The sequence below is a fragment of the Hemibagrus wyckioides genome, unplaced genomic scaffold, assembly GCF_019097595.1.
Source record: "Hemibagrus wyckioides isolate EC202008001 unplaced genomic scaffold, SWU_Hwy_1.0 Contig2, whole genome shotgun sequence".
In the NCBI taxonomy this organism is placed as follows: domain Eukaryota; kingdom Metazoa; phylum Chordata; class Actinopteri; order Siluriformes; family Bagridae; genus Hemibagrus; species Hemibagrus wyckioides.
In genome coordinates this window covers 392,256-416,856 of record NW_026690780.1, presented here as the reverse complement: position 1 = coordinate 416,856, position 24,601 = coordinate 392,256, and the positions used below count along the sequence as shown (strand labels likewise).

The window sequence follows — 24,601 nt, the reverse complement described above, 5'->3', positions numbered from 1 at the left end:
GTTTATTTACTTAATGACAGTGTAAAGATCACATGCTGGAATTTGATTATGTTCTCGGAATAAAATGTGGATATTGTACAACTCTTTTGACAAGCAGCTGACTTGATTTATTTTTATTTATTTGTTTCTTTGTTTGTTTTACTGAGCATGATATTTAATGTGTTCATCATGTGTGTCTTTGCAGGGTCTTTAATATATTTTTGAGAATTACAGGATACCTGAAAGTATGTATAACTAAGAATAAGAACTGTGGAAAATTAAAACACAGTTTCCATCACACAATCAGGAAATAAATAAGCTCTACTGAAATAGTGCTCCATAATCAATTCTTGAGGTAGATGAGCTACAACAGCTAAAGACCACATCGGGGTTCATTCCTGTTCACCAAGAACAGAAATCTAAGACTACAGTAACAACCCTGTAAATGACATAAATCATACTAAAATATTTTTTAAAATCCATAGCAACCACATGGGACTCCATTACAGCTTCCTAGTATCACCCTAGCAACAGTACAGTTTCCAGCAAAGAAGCTACAATCCTGTAAACTTGACCTATACTGAAACCTCCACCTGACACTAAAGCAAGCTTGTTCTACAAGAATTGATTTTGAACTTCATGTCCACGGAGATTAATGACATATTTGGCCCAATGGCAAGAGCTGCTTACTTGGTTCACACTTAGTGTCTGGATTCCAAAATGGTTCGAATCCCACAGGAGCCCTCGCTTTATTGTTAACTTGACTTTGTGTAACCGAGTTCCTTTTACTCGGACCCCAGTCCATATGAGCAAGAAGATCATACAGTTACAGAGTACAGTGAACCTTCATTGGCGCACAGCAAGCTGACAGGGACAACCTGGCTCGTTGGTCTAGGGGTATGATTCTTGCTTCGGGTGCGAGAGTTCCCGGGTTCAAATCCCGGACGAGCTCTGGTTTTAAATGGAATAGAGTGGTTGGGATAAAACTAATGGAAACTTGCACTGCCGGCTTGGTTGTTGCTTGGAAGCTTGTTTCTCCAGAGGTCCAAGGAGGTTCAAATCCCGCTGTAATTACCTCTGAAAATTAAAGCTCCAACCCGGAGCCTAACTCTGGAATATAGGGAGCGGGATGGAGAATGTCACACTTTGTGGAGACATGAACCTCTGAAATATTAATATAATAGAGTACAGAAAGACCTCAGAATATTGTCATTTTACTAACACCATTCATCATGTTCACTGTTATATTCATGTGTCTGTGGCTTTCATTAGGTAAGTTAACATTGATCTTTTCAGAAAGGAGATAATAAATTAATGATTAATTAGCCTGTGTGATGTTAAGAAAAAATAGAATATGAGTTATATAACTCAAAACTAAAAAATTATTATGTTCTCTTCTCTATAACAGGTGACTCCATGGCAGATTTATTAGAACCACTTTTCACTCATAAAGTTGTAGATGAAGGTGATGATGTTACTCTGTCCTGCAGCAACAAAGACAGTGGTTCAGTAAACAGCCTACAATGGTACAAACAACATCCAAAATCTAAACCTGAGTTCCTTTTTTTCATCACTCCATGTGGAGGTAAATCCCTATGCCACCACGTCTGTCTGCTAAAGTTGATGATAAAACTAAACAAGCGGATCTGATCATCTCCTCTGCTGCTTTTAATGTTTGATAATATACAATTAGAAGGTAATTTATTCATAATCACACTCTCTGGTATCACCCAGATGAGGATGGGTTCACATTTGAGTCTTCCTCATATCGTCTCACAGAGTTTTTTCTTGCCGCTGTTGCCTCAGAGTTGCTCATTAGGGGTAAAGTTAATTTTCAACTTTGTAATTTCTATTCTGAATTTCTGTATTTCTGTAAAGCTGCTTTGAGACAATGTCCATTGTTAAAAGTGATGTACAAATAAAAATGAAGTGAACTGAATTGAACTGAATTTAATTACCTTTTGGTTATAGACACAGCAAATTTACTTATGAGAGATTTTGTTTAAATCTGGATCAGTTTCCTATGATTTTCCACAGCAAATTATCATAATTATTTATAAATTTACAAATAATTTAAAAACCACACAAACAGATAAAGGCTTATAGTATTGTATAGATGATGAATCTTGAAATACAACACCAGCCATAATGACTCTAGATTTCTGTCACTGACACTGTGTGAAGTGATCTGTCCAAAATAACACTAAAACTGCATCACTTCCTGGGTGTGTCCTTCTAGAGACGTGTAAAGTTCAGCACATACAGCACTATTATACAGAATCCTCACAGAGCTGTGTTCAGAAACGGATCAACTATACAACTTACTGTACATAGTGAGATACATACCACTGATTCTCACTCTAGTTACAGGTCATTCATTTTCATCAGTTTATCAATAGTTTTAACTATCACAATCATATTTAATCAGTTAATTAATTACATTAATTAATAACCATGTTTTTTTGGCGACGCTACCCATGCACTTGGAGGGTTGTGGGGCTGTGGTCAAGGGAGGCCTGCCAGGTCTGGAAAGAGAGGCACTCTGGCAGGCGGTCGCAATGGTTGTACCACGCATGCTTCCATTACCAGACGTGATTCCAGATCCAAACCCAGGAAAGGTTTGAAAGGCTTAGGCTCTTGTTGACAAGGTTTGCATCCCAATCTGTTGCAATCAATTCAATTCAATTCAATTTTATTTGTATAGCGCTTTTAACAAAGAGCATTGTCTCAAAGCAGCTTTACATGAGAAACCACATCAGAAAACAACAAACATATGTACAGACCAACAGACAAACAGTCCTAGATGTTATCCCAAGTGAGCAAGCCTGAGGTGACTGAGGTGACTGTGGCAAGGAAAAACTCCCTTAGATGGTATCAGGAAGAAACCTTGAGAGGAACCAGACTCAAAAGGGAACCCATCCTCATTTGGGTGACAATTGTGTGATGCAGATACAGCATGTGTATAGTGTTATGTGAATCAATAAGGAGGTTGTTGTCCATGGCGCTGCTTGAATATCCCAATCCTCACAAGCAGAACCCGGCTGGAGCTGGTCCATCTCCGGATGCCACTGGAGCCGGCACAGTCTCTGTATGCCTCGGGATGGGTAGAAGAAAGGAAACAATGGAACAGCATTAGCGTAGCTGCTGTTCATAATATTAGCAGTACTAGCTGAATGTGCATTTAATCAGATGTACTGGAGTGCAAGGTTATGGGAAGTGTTAGATGTATGCCTGGCTAAAGAGATAAGTCTTTAGTCTACATTTAAACTGGGAGACTGTGTCTGAGCCCCGAACACAGTCAGGAAGACTATTCCAGAGTTTTGGAACTAAATACGAAAACGCTCTACCTCCTTTTGTGGACTTTGATATTCTGGGAACTACTAGAAGTCCAGAATTTTGTGATCTTAAAGAGCGTGGTGGATTGTAATGTGTTAGAAGACTGGATAGATAGGTGGGAGCTAAACCATTTAGAGCCTCGTATGTGAGTAGAGCTAGTTTATAGTCAATTCTAAACTTAACAGGTAGCCAGTGCAGGGATGATAATATTGGGGTTATATGATCATATTTTCTTGATCTGTTAAGAACTCTGGCGGCTGCATTCTGGACTAACTGTAGCTTGTTTATTGAAGATGCATCACAACCACCTAGTAATGCATTACAGTAGTCCAGTCTGGAGGTCATGAATGCATGAACTAGCTTTTCTGCATCAGATACAGATAAAATGTTCCTAAGATTGGCAATATTTCTAAAATGGAAGAAGGCTGTTTTTGTGATATTGTAAATATGGTTTTCAAAGGATAAGTTGCTGTCTAATATTACACCCAGGTCTTTCACTGTTGAGCTAGTAGTAACAGTGCATCCTTCTAGGTGCAAGCTGAATTGTGAGAGCTTCTGTGTACTAGTTTTTGGGCCAATAAGTAATATCTCCGTTTTGTCAGAATTTAATAATAGGAAATTATCGGTCATCCGATCTCTAATATCTTTAACACACTCAGTTAATCTAGACCAATTACATATTTCATCTGGTTTTGATGAGATATATAAAGGTGCACGATCTGTGCCGCTGTCTTCGGGACTGTGCACTGCATTGATCTGCATGGATCTCCAGTGGCGACCCGTCAGCCTTACAGCATCTGTGTCCAACCAACATGGAAATACAGCCCACGGTTGCGAAACACCTAGACCCAGGGTTAGCTTTTCTCGATCCCCTCTAGCACTCCGAAGCATTCCGTACGCAAGAGTTGTGGAAAAGACGAGGTTAAAGGGCACACAAGCGACAAGGATGGGATTCGAACCCACGCGTGCAAAGCACAATGGATTAGCAGTCCATCGCCTTAACCTCTCGGCCACCTCGTCAGGCGCAGGTGTGGCACCCACGACCAAATGTCGACAGAGACCGCAACAATTCCGTAGAGGAGCGCCATAACTCAATGCGTTTAAACAAGCCTGTTCCCAAAGCAACTGGAGCCCATCCCACATGCATTAGCAGTCTGTTTCCTTAACCTCTTGGCATCCTAGGTCACCCACATGACCTTACACCTCAGTGCACCTGGCACTTGCACTCCATTGCCCAAACCTCTTGGCCACCACTTCTTATGTCGATTTTTTATTCTTGGTTGAATTGTTGTTTTGTTGGTAGCTCGTAACCATGGTAAGGGCACGACTGATGCGGCTCACACACACGGAAACCGTGTTTTGCGTACCGTTCTGTGGTTGTTTGGACTTGCTGTTTGAAAAAGCGAGGTGTGAAACGAAGCAGCCAGCGTTGACACCAGTTGCCGAAACCTGGGAGCTATTTCAGCACCTGGGTCTGGGGGCTCCGGTACCATGTGAGCTCGTGTTTTTTTTTTTTGCAGCCAGCTAACGGCAACTCTTAAGCACATTTGCAGAAGGCACAGGAGCCACAACCCCTGTAAAGCCTTTGGGGTGCCAGAGCCCACAACCGCTGCCTTGAAAAGGCTCAGCTGGCAGCCGTGGGATTTGAACCCACGCCTCCGAAGAGACTGGAGCCTAAATCCAGCACCTTAGACCACTCGGCCATGCTACCCGAGGGCTCAGTACTTATAGACCTCTGTGGAGAGCACACTGACATACTGTCTGGGTGTGTGGTACACAGGCTGCACAGATGAGGACAGACAAACTGTGCAGAGGGTGAAAAACAGCTCAAAAAATCATCGGCTGCCCTCTACCCTCCCTGGATGACATGTCCAGGTCCTGCTGCCTCAGCAAAATCAAGGCCATCACAGGAGACTCCTCACATCCTGCTCATCACTTGTTTGACCTGTTGCCATCTGGGAGGCGCTTCAGGTCAACAAAGTCTCACACCACCAGACTTACAAACAGCTTCTTACCCTGGGCCATTCGGACTGCAAACAATCACTGAACACACACACACACATTCTACCTAATAAAATGTGCAATTCCACTGTGCACTTTAATCTGTCTGTGAATTGAGTACAAGTTATAACTTAATATTGGCTTTGCACAAATTAGATTTCAAGCAAATATATAATTGGGAACATTTTGTTGCAGCTTTATGAATGTTCTGCTTATATTACAGTAGCCCTTTAAAAAAGGGTACAAGTATGCATATGTATGAAAGGAGAGTCCATAACCTGAGGTACTGAGATATTGAGAAGGGTTCAGTAAATTAATTCTATTTTTACATATGTTTCTTTATTGACATGCACAGCCAATTATTACAACATTATTACAACAATACTAATTCTAACAAAGTCCTGAATATGTACAGTATGGCTATATTTGTGGACACCTAACCATCACACCAGTATGTGGGCATTCTCCAAACTGCTGCACAATTGTATAGGATGTTTTTATATTCTTACAAAAACATGTTCCAGCTCAATGAAGATGTTTATTACAAGTTTGGTGTGGAAATAAATGAGTTACCTGCACACAGCCCTGAACTTAAACCCACTCAACACTTTTGGGATGAATTAGAATTCTGACTGCACCCCAAGCCACACATGCCTGATGTTTTAGGGCTGTATGGACACATGGACATACAGTATCTCACAAAAGTGAGTACACCCCTCACAGTTTTGTAAATATTTTATTATATCTTTTCATGTGACAACACTGAAGAAACGACACTCTGCTCCGATGTAAAGTAGTGAGTGTACAGCCTGTATAACAGTGTAAATTTGCTGTCCCCTCAAAATAACTCAACACACAGCCATTAATGTCTAAACCGTTGGCAACAAAAGTGAATACACCCCTAAGTGGAAATGTCCAAATTGGGCCCAAAGTGTCAATATTTTGTGTGGCCACCATTATTTTCCAGCTTTGCCTTAACCCTCTTGGGCATGGAGTTCACCAGAGCTACAGGTTGCCATATATTTACAAAAATGTGAGGGGTGTACTCACTTTTGTGAGATACTGTATATTGCCACTTACTGAACAATCATCTAATTTTTAATATTATTAGTGTATATTTTGCAACAAGTTTGAAGTAATATCTAAATAATGCTAGTCTAAGTAGATTGGGTGAGCAAATGGCTGTGTGTGTGTGTGTGTGTGTGTGTGTGTGTGAAAGAGAGAGAGAGAGAGAGAGAGAGAGAGAGAGAGAGAGAGAAAGAGAAACAATTATTTTTTTCAATTATATTTCTGCACATATATAAATTTGGTAAGTTAAAAAACAATTTTTTTGGTGTTAAGGTTTTTCTCTTCAGTGAACACAAGATGGCGCAGTCACTTATCGTATTGTGGGTTAAGTTCTAGAGACACTACCACACAACCTGCTCACATTCTCTGAGACATAGAGTATACTTGTTCTTCTATCATACATACTGCTGATATAATATCCTAACCCCTGCCCTGGTTACTCTTAGTGCCTAAGCTAATTTCAGAGATATCATTCTGATTAAACAACACAACTGTCCACTTAACACTAAACTGTCATAAGAATAAATTCTCATCTAATGTCATTTCATTGGCACCTGCTGTGTCAGAAACATTAAAAACTAGAAACTTATATGTGAATGTGCCTTTATTCTTCTTTCTCTTCTTCTGATGCTATTGTGAGTACAGGAAAGTTTTATTTTTCAGATTTAACTGTTAGAGCTGAGAAATAAGGGATTAATTCAACCTTAATTACCAAGGGAAACTACTAATTTCTTCCTCATTCTTAAATAAAACATATTCTCTTCCACTTAGTGTTTCTAACATTAATCTGCCTGCTGGTGTTTACACAAACTTTCTCTAAATTAGAGACATCACTAACATATGTAAAATAACATAAATACATTAATTTCCTGCTTTCAGTATGTGTTTACTTAAATGTCCTCTGGACAGGTTCCCCATATGAGGCTGAATGTAAAGCCAGGATGTTTCAGTAAGAATCAACAATCTGACAACAACATTGGTGACACTGTCATGTGATGCTGTGGGGTGGAGCAATTTTGAAGCTTTATGGTGTTAACATATTAGATTACAGAAAGATCTCCACTATTTTCACTGAGCTAAGACCAGTCATCATGTTCACTGTTATATTCATGTATCTGTGGCTTTCACTAGGTGAGTTAACATTGACTTTTTGTTATTGCAGAAATATTAACTATATTATATTAAATATTAGTCTGTGTGGTGATGCAGTGTGAAAATGCAGAGTGTGGGTCTGACTTAAGTATTTCCTGTTGATTATTTAAAGGTTAAAAACATTATGTTCTCTTCTCTATGACAGGTGACTCCATGGCAGATTCAATAGAGCCAGATTTCCCTCATAAAGCTGTAGATGAAGGTGATGATGTTACTCTGTCCTGCACCCACAGTGACAGGAAATCCAGCTGCACTGTACAAAAACTTTCACACAGTTTTTGTTATATTGAAAGCAGTTCTGCTGATGATGTTGAGCTGCTATTTACATGCTATTTTTGGCAAATTCTGTCTCTCTTGCAATTTATAAAGGGTTCATAAATATGTTATAGTTTGACAAATGTTGGATTATTAGGAGATAGCTAATTGTTTTTTAAGCTTCATTAACCACTTGATCCTGTTCAGAGATCTATAGCTTTTCTTGGCAACACTGGAAATGAGGGAAACCTGAGCTCAATCTCGAACTGGGGACCATGGAACTGTGAGGCAGCAATACTATCTGATGTCTTTGTCTGACAGTTCATCAGTGCCTGAAAAGTAAAGATTAGTTAAATATTTTGCATTCATTAATGGTATAATATTTGGTTTAGAGAGGGATTATTAATATAACTTTTAAAAGTAGCTTTTCCTTATTTTGGTATTCAATCTTCTTGGGGATTTCTTTAGATGCTCTGATGAGTCTACATGCAGAAAGAAGAAGAAGAGGCTTAAAGCCATGTAAAAGCAACAATCCACAGGTTAAAAAATACATGACTGTTGGCATCACAGTGATGACAGTTTTTATGGTGCATCACATAGGATCTTATCTGAGCCAGAAAATCCCAGAAGTGTCTCAATTTCATGTAGAGATAGGAGAGCAGACCCCTCTCTCCCATCCTCATCATTACATTCAGGGAAATATTGATAGCATCATGTGAAACTATTCAGCTGTTTAATATTAAACTGCACTCAGTGTCAGAGCAGAAGACTCTATGGAAGATAATGAAAACCACTAGAAAGATGATTAGGGTCTATCTATCCACCATTGAGGATCCTTACCAGAAAATATATACAACTTTGTGGATGTTGCCTCTGAGCCTCTTCCAGACACTTTACTCAGATAGTCAGGTATACATCTTTATACACTGATGATACTATTCCATATTCCTTGATAACCTGGAAATAAAAAGTAAAAGCTTGGTTCAATCATCACAGCAGAATTTTACAATATACAATATACCAGTATAGGCCGTGCATTTCAGACCTAGTCATTTGTATTGATGTGCTCTGTGTAGAAAAAAAGAGTAATGTAATTAACAAATGAATCAAATAGGAAAACGTTTTCATTATTTTCATTGTCTGTACCACTTATCCAATCTATCCTCAGGGAGCCTGTACCTAACTCAGGAATCAAGGCAGGATACACCCTGGATGGAGTGCCAGCCAATCGCAGGGCACACACACAACGGGCAATTTAGAGACTCCAATCAGCCTAGATAATAATAACTTTAGCTAGCTTAGTAAATGACAGTGTAAAGTTTACATGCCTGAAATACCCAAAAATGTTACACCATTCCATTTGATGAACAGTTATTTCTGTGTTTATTGAACTTGAGATCTGATGTGTTTAACATATGTTTCTGTGCAGGTTTACTTTGGTCTTGAGTCTTGAATAATAAGAATGTCTCCTAGTTTGATTTCCCAGTGTGTTTTTGACATTGATTGAAATACTTCAGCACTTAATTGCTGTGGGTTTTGGGAATATGTCTGTTACCCTCTGAGACCCTGCATCTGTGGAACCTGTAAAAGAAAGCAAGTCTGTTTAGGAAACTTCTAAGTGAGATTTTTGTTTCAGGCCCCAAGACACAAATGAGCCTAATTATATTTGATAATAAATCTGTACTACTGTTAATAATTAGGGGTGAATCAATACTACACTGTGAACTCACAAGCAATGCCCCAATGTATATATATTAAATTTACAAAAACATAACATTTAATTATTATTTAATGTTCATAGAATAGATTGATTGTTTTCATTAATAAAAATGATATGCTGTCAGTATTTGTTTACTATGTGCTTAGGACAGGTTCCTCATTCAAGGTTGACTAGAACTCTCATTATTACAGTGCTTTTTTCTATTGTGTTGCACAGTGTTCAGTTTGGGCAAAATAAATAAATAATTTCATGAAGGTTTTTCGGTTTCAAATATTATCTTGTGATTAATAATCAAATATTTAAGTAAATTTAAGGTAATTGTGTAATTGTGTGTTTACTCCCCTGATAGGACAGGATGTAGGACAGGATGTAGGACAGGACCATGAACATATATCACCAAAACTATGTGTAAATGTTTTTATCTTTTATATAATCTTGCAGAGGCTGTTTGCCTACAGTGTAAAAGTTGAATAAAGAGACAAACATGGCGGTAAAAACAGTAAAGCTGCTTACAGACTTGGAAACCTTGCTATTGAGGCAGAGCACAAACTACAAGGATTAATCACTGACCCTTTCATTCTACACAATTCTACACATCTGACCACTTAAGACTAAACTGTAATAAAAATAAATACTCATCTAATGTCATTTCTGTGACAAACAAAAGCACCTGCTGTGTCAGAAACACTGAACTCATCTGAAACTCTGCCTTTATTGTTCTTTCACTTCTGATGCTATCTTGAGTACAGAAACATTTTATTTTTTCTATTTAACTCCCTGTAACATTGTGTGTTTGTTAGGACTGAGCATTAAGGGGTTAATTAAAGTAAAAAAAAAATACTTCTTCCTTATTCACAAGTATAGTGGTTCTAACAATAAGCTCCCTTCTGCTGCACACATGACACACAGAGGAAGGAAAACAGACAAAACCAATTTCAACAAAAAAACCAATAAATACCACTGCAACATTTAATTCATTAAAACTATCTTAGATAGAATTTTACAGAATGATCAAGAAATGGAAAATGTAGGAACAAGCAAACTTTCACACAGTTTTGTTATATTGAAAGCAGCTTTGAGATTCTTTAGAGAAAGTTCAAGTTGTGGTTTTGTGGGATTCTCTCTTTCTCTCTTGTGGTGATTGTCATGTTTTTTGGAGGTGATGCAAAACTGCACACAAACTGACAGTGACCTGAACTCATCATCAAACTGGGGATCCTGAAGCTGTGATGCAGCAACACTACCTGCTGTGTCACTGTGCTATCACACTGTTAAAATCCTTCTGCTTAAAGTGTTTTCTTGTAGTGTGGTGTTGTGTCATTTTTATAATAAAGAAAGATTTCTACCCTCATGGTTCAATTCCATATTGACTGATAACAAGTGCACTAAAGACAAGGCTCAGGTCAATCCTCATAGCAGAATTCCACAATGCCAGTGGACTCATGATCCTCTCTGTTCTGTCTGGAGTAATTACACTGCAGATGAAGGGCATTTTATTGTCTAAGTGTCGTAACTTCACATATATAATAGTCAAACTAATCAGTAAACCAATTCCTTGTATTTTTAAACAAGTAACTAGAACCGTCTTATTCTTTAGTGCATTGTTGTCTTCTGCTCTTTTGCAGTGTTCAGTGTGAGAAAGTGTGAAGAAGAGAAATGTTTCATAAAAGAATGTTAGTTTAAAATATAATGTTGTGATTCATGATCAAGCATAAGAAAATTTATCTAAAGGGAATTCTGTGTGTTGTGAATACAATTAAATTCTAAGGTCAAATATAAAAATATTAATCCAGAGCATACATGTGTGACTATATGACCTGTTTGCAGGGTTTTATTTATTTATTAGTGTGTTATGTTTTTTCTCTTCAGTGAACACAAGATGGCGCAGTCACTTATCTTATTGTGCCTCAACAACTAGAGCACCACACAACCTGCTCACATTATTTGATATGATGAAAGCTACTTTTCACAGTAAAACCTTTGTGACATTCTTCAATCATACAAAAATCAACAAAAGTACCTGCTGTGTGAGAAACACTGAAAACTGGAAACTTATCCGTAAATCTGCCTTTACTCTTCTTTCTCTTCTTCTCTTGATATCATAAGTACAGGAAAGTTTTATTTTTTTTAGATTTAACTGTTAGAGTTGAGCATTAAGGGAATACATTAATTTCCTACTTTCAGTATGTGTTTACTTAAATGTCCTCTGGACAGGTTTCCCATATGAGGCTGAATGTAAAGCCAGGATGTTTCAGTAAGAATCAACAATCTGACAACAACATTGGTGACACTGTCATGTGATGCTGTGGGGTGGAGCAATTTTGAAGCTTTATGGTGTTAACATATTAGATTACAGAAAGATCTCCACTATTTTCATTGAGCTAAGACCAGTCATCATGTTCACTGTTATATTCATGTATCTGTGGCTTTCACTAGGTGAGTTAACATTGACTTTTTGTTATTACAGAAATATTAACTATATTATATTAAATATTAGTCTGTGTGGTGATGCAGTGTGAAAATGTAGAGTGTGGGTCTGACTTAAGTATTTCCTGTTGATTATTTAAAGATTAAAAACATTATGTTCTCTTCTCTATGACAGGTGACTCCATGGCAGATTCAATAAAGCCACTTCTCCCTCATAAAGCTGTAGATGAAGGTGATGATGTTACTCTGTCCTGCACATATAAAAAAAGTGGTGTAACAGACTACCTGCACTGGTACAGACAATATCCAAAATCTAAACCTGAGTTCCTTCTTAATGTTGACCAAAAAGGAAATCTAATTTCCAACACTGACCCAAGAATGACTGCTAACGTTAAAGATGAACAAGTGGATCTGATCATCTCCTCTGCTGCTGTATCAGACTCTGCTCTATACTACTGTGCTCTGGCGCCCACAGTGACAGGAAATCCAGCTGCACTGTACAAAAACCTTCACACAGTTTTGTTATATGGAAATCTATTATCTACTGATCATTTTGAATTTACATGCCATGTTTGGAGGAATTCTGTCTCTAATGTGATTCATAAAGAGTATATTTATAAATCACATTAGATTTTTGACACATGTATTATTAGGAGACAGTATGTTCATTCAGACACAAATCTATCACTTGTGAGCCTCAGTGATTAATCTCTGCTCCTCTGCTGGTCTGATCATGGAGACAGTCTTGGATGCACATTACAGAGTATTGTGACTAGCTCTGTACCAAGCTGTTTCTCGTGTTTCTTTGTCTGATTGCTGTTGTGGTTTTGATCTCATTTTGTTTCATTGGTTTTCTGAGTCAGTCTAGTGTTTTTCGGATTAGTTTGCATCGCAGTTCGTCTTTACGGTTCTCTGACCTTTCTGCCGGTCCCTGATTACATTTACCTTGCCTGTCGTTTTGCATTATATTAATAAAGTGCACATGGATCCTACTCACCCGGTGTCTGGAGGTTTGTTACAGCCATGCAGCCCACAGAGACACAAAACTCAAACAGACTGTACAAAAGTCAAGCTTGATTTATTTCTCAGCAGGGGGAGATGTTTATCTGTTTCATTCAAATACAGGTTTCTTTCTTAATTCTCAAACTTCGTTGTTTATTTCCTTTAAATATCAACAATGATCCTCTTACATATGTTGTTAATACTTATTGGTTGAACAATCAGAGAAGAAATCTTTTAAAAATAAATGTTAATCTTTAATCAAAAATAATTATTTCTGCTAAGGTTCATGCTGTTATTCTCCTGATGCAATAAAAATGTAAAACAAAGTTAAATATCAATGTCTTTAAATAGTTTAAATTGCTGGGTTTTAATGTAACACTAGTGACCTAAAGACTTCACTCTTCATTATTTGGCAGCTTATAAAATAGCACTTGATCCAGCACTGATATTAAGGGAAACACTTGAATTACCACAGATACTTAAAAGAGCATTGAGCTTAATACAAGATGCTTATAAATTGTATTGTATTTTATATTATTATAATTTTATGGGGAATTTTTAAAATTGTATCAGTCACTGCAGTGCCTCTGGTGTTTTGTTTAGACTCTAAGGGTGTACTATAAATGTGCTGAAGAATTTAATTTCACAATAAGAATTGTTTGATTAAAAAAGATTATTGAAGTAATGCATTACTTCAAGCCAAGTATATGCAAATGTAATTAAGTAACAATACAGTAACACTTCATTAGTAATTATTAATGTGATATAATCAATTCTAATGTATAGAAAGTATAGAAAGCCTTACAGTGTTGTAATTGCAACAATATATTTTGTAGATTAGAAATTGTTTACTTTATAGAAATAGGAAGTATATTAAGTAAATATAAAGAAATCTTTTAACCATTATATTCTTTTAGAACATGTGTGTGTATTTTACATAATGTGGCACATCTTGCACTCTGATTGGTTAAAACAGAGGGAAGCTACAGTTGAGGCTTTGTACACAAGAAATGCTTAGATGCGTCACTGAAGACAGAGTAGAAGGAAACTTGACATTTACAATAACATAAAAAGGAAACTTAAAGACGAATTGAGGAAATTAAAGCATGATGGTTTTCTCTACAGTTCTATCTTGAATTGAATTTACTCTCCTTTTCCCTTTCCCAACTTATCAGCTAACAACAGACAAAATACAGTGGTGGTAACATATGCAACTGAAAAGAAAAATGAATACACAACTAAACACTGCAGTAAATTTGTACATTTTCAAGTATATTTTGTCTGATGCTAACAGAACATTTAGTGTCAGTTGTTGATATAGAATTAAAATAGAATTGACCTTTTCTGTCCAGTTCTCCTGATGATTCATTGTAACCAGTTTACTCTCATTCTTTCCTTCCTTTCTTCATGCTTATATTGTTTATAATGTAGATGTGGGCTCGTGTATAATTTGCAACGTGTGATAATTATAGAAATAATTAAAGATGATTAAAAATCAATGAATTCATTATCACAAGAAAAGATTCAATAAAACATGTGAATTAATGGTCTTTTCAGAATAGTGCATTTTTCTGTTGATGGAATATATTAAATACTGTTATATGTTATATACTGCAGACAAAAGAAATAAAATGAAAAGAAAAAAAATGTAATCCCAATTATAGTAGTAGTTCTCCTAGACATCAGAGACACATTTCAAATACACAACACTGGCAATTATTTCTAAAGCTAGAGACCTGAACTAAACACTCAGGATAACAATGTTACTCCTCTTCTTGCTTTTCTTTACTGTTGCTGCCCAAACACACTGTACAAAAAGCACTACACATGACTGGAGCAGAGCCATGCTTTTCTCACAAGATGGAGCTATTTACATGTTTACATTCACTTCTGAAATGCCTGACTGTGAGGACAGTTAGAAGCTGAAGCTCAAGTTAAGCAGCTGAAGCTTTACAAATTCAGGAGTTCAGGAGAGTAATGTTATGTAATGTTCTGGAAAGTAGTATTTGTTGTTATACTTTGTGAATGAAAATGACTTCTCGTTGTGGTTGTTGTGTGTAGCACAGCTTCAACCATAGCCTTTTCTGGTAGTTTGCAATTTGCACTTGCATCTGCCTTTTGTGAAATTAATTAAATAAATGTCCTGCTTGAACTTGAATACAATGTGGAAATATTCTCCACAAACAGCGACGCTTCAGTAAGAATCAACAATCTGTCAGTAACATTGGTGTCATGTGATGCTGTGGGGTGGAGCTTCATGAATATTTATGATGTTGACATATCAGAGTACATAAAGACCTCAGAATATTTACATTCAGCTAAAACTGTTCATCATGTTCACTGTTATTTTTATGTGTCTGTGGCTTTCACTAGGTGAGTAAATTGCCTTGTTTATTGCATAAATATTAAAAGTTGAATTAATGGTTAAATAGTCTGTGTGGTGATGTGAAACAGCAGAATGTGAGATTTATGTAACACTGGCTTGATCCACACATAGGTTACTGACATTATGTTCTTTCCTCTATGACAGGTGACTCCATGGCAGATTCAATAAATCAACTTTCAACTCATAATATTGTACATGAAGGTGAAAATGTTACTCTGTCTTGCAAATACAAATTCAGCGGTGTTTCAGGAAACTACCTGTACTGGTACAGACAATATCCAACATCTAACCCTGAGTTCCTTCTTTATATTGATACAAGTGGGTATAAAAGTGACCCAATCCCACCACGTCTGAACGCTCATGTTGATAAAAACATACAACGAGTGGATCTGATCATCTCCTCTGCTGCTGTATTAGACTCTGCTCTATACTACTGTGCTTTGGTGCCCACAGTGACAGGAAATCCAGCTGAACTGTACAAAAATTTTCACACAGTTTAACTACACTGAAGGCAAACATACTACTGTTTTTTCTTCTGTCGGCTGATCCTGTTAGGGTTTGCCACAGTGGATCATTGATCTGTATATTTTTATTTGATGTAAGTTTTACAGTGGATGCCCTTCTTGATGCAACCCTCTGTGGAAAATATTTTTCTGATACTATAACACTATTTAATACTACTCAATTAATACTTTACTATTATCTGTCTCCAGCTCCACATTGACCTGACAGCTCAGTCAAGCAAGGCTCTAACTAAAAAACGCCAAGCTGCCCAGACTGGATGAATGCAGATACAAGGTTTATTTGCAATCAGCGCTGGTTACAAGAATTGAGCTGCTCACGAATGAACATCCCAACAACCTCCGAAATAATCATCACAAAACATAACCTTTTTATTCTTTTCTCTTATCTTTTCATAATATTCAAACCAAACCTTCTTTGCTGAGAAAGTCACTCCTATTTACTTCCTGAAATATCAGGTTCTTTTTTGGACACCATTATCTCTTACTTTTTAACTCTTTCACAATTCATTATAATCGGACTTCCGAGGTCAGTTATGAAAAATAGTGGACATCTGTGCACTTATCAATAGGGCTTTTCCAGCTTGTTTTCATCAAACAGTTCATTTTGACCTCTGAGGACAGCATGGGTAAGTTTCAGGGCCACTGCTCTGTCTTTGATTGCTTAGTTTTAATTCATTGCAAACAATGTTTTCTTTCACTTCTACACCTGCTGTAGTTTTAATCACAGTTTCCCTCCAATTATTCCTAGCTCTATCTCCTGCTACCCTTGACTTCCTACGACGTGCTGCGCTTCTGCTCAGGACCTTGGGTACAGCTCCAACCAAGATTGAAACTCCGTCCAAGTTTCATCTACTGTCAACAAAGTTTGCCAGATAGACATTACTCCTACTGCTACTGATTCTACACAGGCCATACAATCTCGCACCCAAACCTCGTAGTGTTAAATCCTTCATTGTTAAAACTGTAAATAGAGGTGCCCAATAAATGCTGTGTCTCCAGATTTAAACTCACACTCAGTAAAACTCTTCTTACTGGTTCCTCAATTCCCTTTTATTAGTCTTCTTTAAACTAAAAATCTAAATAAAACCTCCAAAATTCAAAAGACCATCCTGTAAATGTAGCACAGACACACCACCTCAGACATTTCTCTCACACGCTTAACTTATTGTATGTTATGAACAATAATTAAATAATTTTGGTCTTTTATTTCTTACTATCAGCACCTTCAAAGTAGAATAGATATTTACTTCTCATCCTAAACTGTGAACACACAGGTATATAAAGAGATTGTTTTGGATTTTTAGCAACTATGTCAATTTTGAGTACCAATATTTTATTACTTACCTTTGAAGAAAGGCTATATAAATTTAAAGATTAATTAATGATGGTAATTGTGAAAAAGCAATGACATGAAATTATTATTTAGATATAATTACACTAATCAGCTTTCCTATACTTACCTATTGGGCAAATGTATGTGTAAAGAGAGATTTTGTACGAATCTGGTTCTGTTGTTCTATGATCATTATTATAAAAAGTTTGCATTTACTTTTCATACAAATATCTTGATGTAGTGGCCAATGAGCCTATTTATCACATTTACAGATTAACAGCAAAATATCATAATTGTTTATAGTTTTCAAATAATGTAAACACCACAAAAACAAGTAAAGGCTTATAGTATTGTATAGATGATAAATCTTAAAATACAACACAGCTACATTAATGACTCTAGTTTTCTGTCACTGAAACTGTGTGAAGTGATGATCTGTACAAAGTTATACTACAACAGCATCACTTCCTGGGTGTGGCCTTCTAGAGACGTGTAAAGTTCAGCACATACAGCACTATTATACAGAATCCTCACAGAGCTGTGTTCAGAAATGGATCAACTATACAACTTACTGTACATAGTGAGATACATACCACTGATTCTCACTCTAGTTACAGGTCATTTATTTATCTGTTTATTCATTTTTGATGATATTATGATATTTAGTCAGCTTTGTTAATGGTTTGCTCAACCTATTGCTGGCTATATATCGTCATATTGTGTAACTTGAGTGTGTATCTTGTTTTGTTTGTTTGTAATTGAAGAATTAAAAATATAATAATAATAATAATAATAATAATAATAATAATAATAATAATAATAATTGCTTTTCTCTATAAACAACAGTTTGTTGATTTGGGAAAAATATTGTTGTTTTAAAAGATACTGTATTTCCCTAGTTTACTCAGTTACATTAGATAGAAAGTTTTTCAGAAAAGTCCACAGAGCCAATTCTGAATTTAATGAAAGCAGCTGAGGCTCTGAAAAGAAGTTCAGAAATTACTATTTGTTGTTCTAATTTGTGAATTTAATGAAAAAAGACTTGTTCGTTAAAGTTTTTCTCTTTTCTCCAGAAGATGGCGTAGTGAGTTATCTTATTGTGGCCCAAATACAAGGACCCTGCTCACATCCCCAAGAATGTAGACTTCTGTGATTATAAATACTTCTTTGCAAAATAATATCGACTCTATCTGTTGTTTAATCCTACATACACAGTACTAGGCCTATAGGTACAGTAGGCCTATATGTACAATTTCATTACAAATGTGTGACCTACACTGATCAGGCATAACATTATGACCACCTGCTTAATATTGTGTTGGTCCTCCTTTTTCTGCCAGAAAAGCCCATCATGCACTGTGTATTCTGACACCTTTCTATCAGAATCAGTATTAACTTCTTCAGCAGCTTGGATTGGATCACACGGGCCAGCCTTCGCTCCCCACGTGCATCAATAAGTCTTGGCCGTCCATGACACTGTCGCCGGTTTACCACTCTTCCTTGCTTGGACCACTTTTGATAGATACTGACCACTGCAGACCGGGAACACCCCACAAGAGCTGCAGTTTTGGAGATGCTCTAATCCAGTCGTCCAGCCATCACAATTTGGCCTTACGCTTGCCCATTTATCCTGCTTCTAACACATTAACTTGTTCAAAATGTTCACTTGGGGCCTAATATATCCAACCCACTAACAGGTGCCATGATGAGGAGATCATCAGTGTCATTCTCTTCACCTGGTCACTGGTCATAATGTTATGCCTGATTGGTGTAAATTAATATTATATTTTTATTATTATTATTATATCACATTACAGCTGCATTGAATAAAATGGGATCTGGACAGATTCTCTTATCATAGGATAAGGTAAATACTCCACCCTTTCTTTATAAACACAGTTTCATGTTTAAATGACCAATCAGCAGATATGAGATGAAGTCAACTAGTTTTACAAAGTGGTTTTATTAAGCAATGAGTTAAATGACAATAAAGAATAATAGATAAGAGAAAGAAAAGAGGCTGGTTTGTTCCACACCTCATGAAATACCACCTTATGAAATGTAATCATATTCAATAAACATGCTTTATCACAACAATCAAGTACCCTAATATCCAAACACCACTTATAAAATATATACATATATTTAAAAAACAAAAATATTTACTCATTTTAATTATTACAACATTTTTATAAAGTAGAATTTTTTCCTGCTGTCAGTTTTTGTTTGTTTACAATGTAAAGAGTTTCAGCACAGTTTCCCAAACAAGGCTTAATGTAAAGCCAGGATGTTTCACTGTCATCAACACTGGAGACACTGTCATGTGATGCTGGGGGGTGGAGCTTCCTGAACATTTATCATGGTAATATATTAGAGTACAGAAAGAGCTTTTTCATTCAGCTAAAACCAGTCATCATGTTCACTGTTATATTCATGTGTCTGTGGCTTTCACTAGGTGAGTTAACACCTTTTGTTAGTTTAGATATTATGTATTGTTTATTAATTGTCTGGTGTTATAGAAAGCATGATTTCTGTGTGTAATTCTGGCTTGATTGTGTAAAACTTTATGTTCTCTTCTCTATGACAGGTGACTCCATGGCAGATTCAATAAAGCCACTTTCCACTCAGAATGTTGTAGATGAAGGTGATGATGTTACTCTGTCCTGTGAATATGTAACAAGTGCTACAGGATTCTACCTGCACTGGTACAGACAATATCCAAAATCTAAACCTGAGTTCCTTCTTTATATTTACAAAACTGGAGATCTAAGTGAAAACCGTCCCCCAAGAATGAATGCTACACTTAAAGATAAGAAAGTGGATCTGATCATCTCCTCTGCTGCTGTATCAGACTCTGCACTATATTACTGTGCTCTGGCGCCCACAGTGACAGGAAATCCAGCTGCACTGTACAAAAACATTCACACTGTTTTGTTATACTCAAGGCAGTTCTGCTGGTGACAATCCTTTACTCCTAAGTGAAATTTGTAATTAAATTAGAAGTGCATTAAAGACAAGGCAAGGCTCCACATTTATCACCTTGAACTGTATATATCATCTAACACCAATCACACAGACCAGCAACGAGGTAATGAGAAAAACCTCCAGAACTAAGGAATGAGTTTTAGGCTCCACAGGAAATAAGAATTAGACCTCACATGCTTTGTCACTTCTGCTGTGATGGAGTATATCTAAAATTTAACACTGCAATGTGTGTGATTTAAAGTTTTGTTGCTTCATTTTATGTGTGTACTTTAATCTGTTTGTGTTAAAGCATTACACAGGAAACCTGCTCTCCACATAGCATTATCTCTACAGATGGTATAACCACTACAGAACAATTCCTGGTATTTTTACACAAGTGACTAGAACTGCCTTATTTATTAGTGCATCATTAGTTTTCTGATCTTTGCACAGTGTTTGCACAACTTAGCTCTAAGATATCTCTCCGATTTACTCACCACTTACAATCCTGCTCGGTCACTTAGATCCCAAGATGGTCATCTTTTGTGAATACCATGGTCTCGCCTGTAACGCAGGGGAGACAGAGCCTTCGCAGTAGCTGGTCCTAAGCTGTGGAACAGCCTGCCATCACCCATTAGAACTGCTTCCATGTTAGCTGAATTCAAATCTATGTTAAAAACGCATCTCTTTTCTTCTGCTTTTAATTGTTTGTAATGTGTATGTGTTTTCCTGCTTTCATCCTTTTTATTTTAATTTTTTTCCCTTTCTTTTTGTTCAGCACTTTGGCAAACTAAGGTTGAATTTAAATGTGCTTTAGAAATAAAATTGAATTGAAAATTTAATTGAATTGGTGTATATTTCTTAAGAGTTCAAATGCAGTAAATACTTTAAAATATTAAAGTTTAAAATAATAAAGTTGTTCATCGAGCCACTAGCTTTGTTTGTTTATTGATTTAATGTTTTCAACTATCTAACTGACCGTGTTTGTGCTTTCTTGGGAAATGTCCATCATGTTCGGACACATGCTTTTATGGTCATGTGACCTGTATATATTTGCATACATAATAGTGGTAGGGCGGGGTATTCAAATAAATGAGCGTGTTTCTTTTTTAGGTGTACATGTTCATGTTATTGTTTTCTATTGAAATTAAATTACACATCAAAAGGACTGAATGCCCTGATACTTACATCTGACTATAAAAAATTGATGAATTACTATATAGTTTTTTTTCAATGGGAGAACGTATATTACATTAAGGGCCCTGCTCAGTTGACCATGTGGCTTAAACCCCATTCTGTCATTCAACAAACCAGCAACCCTTAACCACTTGAACCACCACTGCTGAAGGATTCCTTTCAACATACAACAACAGACTTCTGTACAGGATCATAATGAAAGAAAGCAATGTCAGAAGTGGGATTCGAACCCATCTAATCAGATTGACAGGTCCTCTGTTGAAGTGCAGGATTCTGTGTAGGTTTTGTAGAACCACAGAAACTAAACTACACTATTCCAATAATCAACTGTTTTATTTGTTAATACTGATAAATAAAGTGTTGTAGTCATTCTAGATGACATTCAGATATTAGATGTTAGGAGAAATTGGACTGTTAATCTTTAGTTAGTCAATCACCTGGTCAATAAACATTAATCACCAGCATGAAATGGAATTTCCACCTGTTTTATTGTGTCCATGTTCAGTATTTTATTTCATTGTCAGATTACACTCCATAGTCATAGTTAATGGTTCATATGTAAATAGACACACTTTGTAGATTTGGATTTTAATTTAAAGTGTAGTACTTCATCAGTATTTCTGTTTAATCTAGCCTACTAGAGGCAATATATTACTAGAAAAGTTAAACTAAAACCAGTTGTACACAAATATTACCAGAGTGGAAAGAGTGAACATAGTCTGTAGTTTGTTCACAAAAATACTTGACAGATTTATTTCTTTTATTTATATTCTTCTTTATAATGGGCAGTTTAGCAGATTAAATTGGGCTGACTGATGAAGATGCCAACATTTTCAGAAAAGGAACAGACTCTGTTATTCTAAAATGTTCATACGAGTCAAGCAGTGATTACACTGAGCTTTACTCTTCTTTTCCTTTTACCAACTTAAGAGTCATGCTTTTCTCACAAGATGGAGATATTTACACTTTTACATTCACTTCATCATCATCCTTTCACATTAACCATCATTTAACCATCAAATGTAGTAACAGTGTATTTTAATGGACACAATATTAGAGGTTAACTAATGTTGTATTGTTTGTAGAATAAAGCCCAAACTGCACTTCACTAACAACTCCTCATACAGCTAGTTTGTTGTGTAACTGGTTATTATTGCATGGACCCAGTGGACACTGTGGATCAGAAACCCAGTAAACGCTCTGTTCTGGACATTCTTGTACCATTAAAGTTAGAATATTAATGCTACATTTGATTTATTTGGTTTATTCTAGATGGAATCTGAAAAATACATACAAACAACATGACTATGTCAAATGGATTAGTTTTAAATGTTATGTTTGCTTACTTTAGAAACTAGTTTGGAGTTAAATGGAATATTGGTTCCAGATGTAGATTCAGACACCACTAATTTAATGTGTAATTAAATAACTTTAATTACTTTATTTACTGTAAGTAAATCCTGGATTTATCTGTAAGAATCAACAATCTGTCAGTAACATTGGTGACACTGTCATATGATGTTGTGGGTGGAGCTTCATGAATCTTTATGAAATTAACATATTAGAGTACAGAAAGAATATTTCCATTCAGCTAAGACCATTCATGGTAAAAAATAAAAAAAAATAATAAAAAAAAACATAAAAAAAGAGGAATAACTAATAAACTAATTTGCAGAAATAGACAAAAGAAAGTTGATCAGCAACAGTGGAATAGTTCTGTGTTGTATTAGTGACTCAGTTCACTGTCACTGATACTGTGAAGTGATGATCTGTGTAAAATTATGCTCCAACAGCATCACTTCCTGGGTGTGTCCTTCTAGAGACGTGTAAAGTTCAGCACATACAGCACTATTATACAGAATCCTCACAGAGCTGTGTTCAGAAATGGATCAACTATACAACTTACTGTACATAGTGAGATACATACCACTGATTCTCACTCTAGTTACAGGTCATTCATTTTCATCTGTTATAATAATTATTACAATGATATTTAATCAGTTAATAAATTATATTGATTAATTACCATATTTATATTAATCTAGTAATTTTTTTATTTTTTATTATATGATTTGCAAAAAATACTTCACTGATATATTTTTTATGTTCTTCTTACACCAGGCAGTTTTGCAGATAAAATTGGACCAACGGATGAAGATGCCAACATTGTCAGGAAAGAAACAGAGACTGTTACTCTGAAATGTTCATATGAGGCAAGCAGTGAATACATTTGGCTTTACTGGTACAAACAATATCCTAACAGCGCACCACAGTTTTTACTGTATAAAGGCGCAAGGTCAAGATCTGACCAGAGCACTCCTGATGATCGTCGATTAGAGTCGAAAACCAGCAGAGACTCTACTGAACTTACTATCAGAGGTCTAAAGCTCTCAGATTCTGCACTCTATCTTTGTGCTCTTAGAGTAGAAGCACAGTGATACAGAGTCACTGAAAGGCTTTACAAAAACATAACAATGGAATATCTAAATTTCTAAAGCCACAGAAGCCCCTTTACCAACATATCAGTTAACCACAGACAAACAACATTTGTGGTAACACATGCAGCTGGTGGGGAAAAAATGAAAAGAGATTAAAATAACACCTACACAAGAATCATAGTATATTCACAAACATCATGCTATTTTAATGACAATAACAGAATCGTTTTATCAGATGTTACTGGGGCATAGTATGGGCAATTAAAAAATGTACATTTTCCTTTGCTTTAAACTATACTCTTAAATACCTCATGTTAAGTGTGTATTTGTTTGTTTGCTGCATGTTTACTGCTATATTATGTCTACTATTAGTCTCATTGTCATATTCTGTTCATCTTTATTATGGCACTATCATGTCTCGTCTATTTTTGTCTATTTTACATGCTGCTGCTGTAACAAGTTCCCTTTAGGAGATTAATAAAGTGTCATATTATCATGACCTAACACTGTGCCTGACTGTGTGCCCTGACCATGTCACTGTGTCTGGAACCATCACTATACCCTGACCGGACACTGAGCCTGGATCTGTCACTGGATTTTAGACCTCTAGCTTTCTTAGGTTTTGCATGTAGAGAGTCTCAAAAACACACAAAGAATGTACTTAGATTTAATGTTTGATTGATAAATGAAAAGGTGGCTGGTTTAATGTGATGAATACTCACTGGATGTGAACATTTCCCGGCTCAGAGGTACACTCCACTGGACTGGACAAGGCTGGATTTTCAGACACTGAAACATGTAAATGACCCTGTAACTACT

The 24,601-nt window shown here is 36.3% G+C and overlaps 3 non-coding genes across 3 annotated transcripts; 1 reads left to right on the top strand and 2 right to left on the bottom strand.

The window, feature by feature from the left end:
- Nucleotides 1-859: 859 nt before the first annotated feature.
- On the top strand, nt 860-931 carry trnap-cgg (transfer RNA proline (anticodon CGG)). Its single transcript has one exon. It is a non-coding gene; the product is annotated as a tRNA-Pro (tRNA).
- A 3,322-nt stretch (nt 932-4,253) lies between these two features.
- On the bottom strand, nt 4,254-4,335 carry trnas-gcu (transfer RNA serine (anticodon GCU)). The gene has a single exon. It is a non-coding gene; the product is annotated as a tRNA-Ser (tRNA).
- A 609-nt stretch (nt 4,336-4,944) lies between these two features.
- Nucleotides 4,945-5,026, bottom strand: trnal-uag (transfer RNA leucine (anticodon UAG)). The gene has a single exon. It is a non-coding gene; the product is annotated as a tRNA-Leu (tRNA).
- Between the last annotated feature and the right edge of the window lie 19,575 nt (nt 5,027-24,601).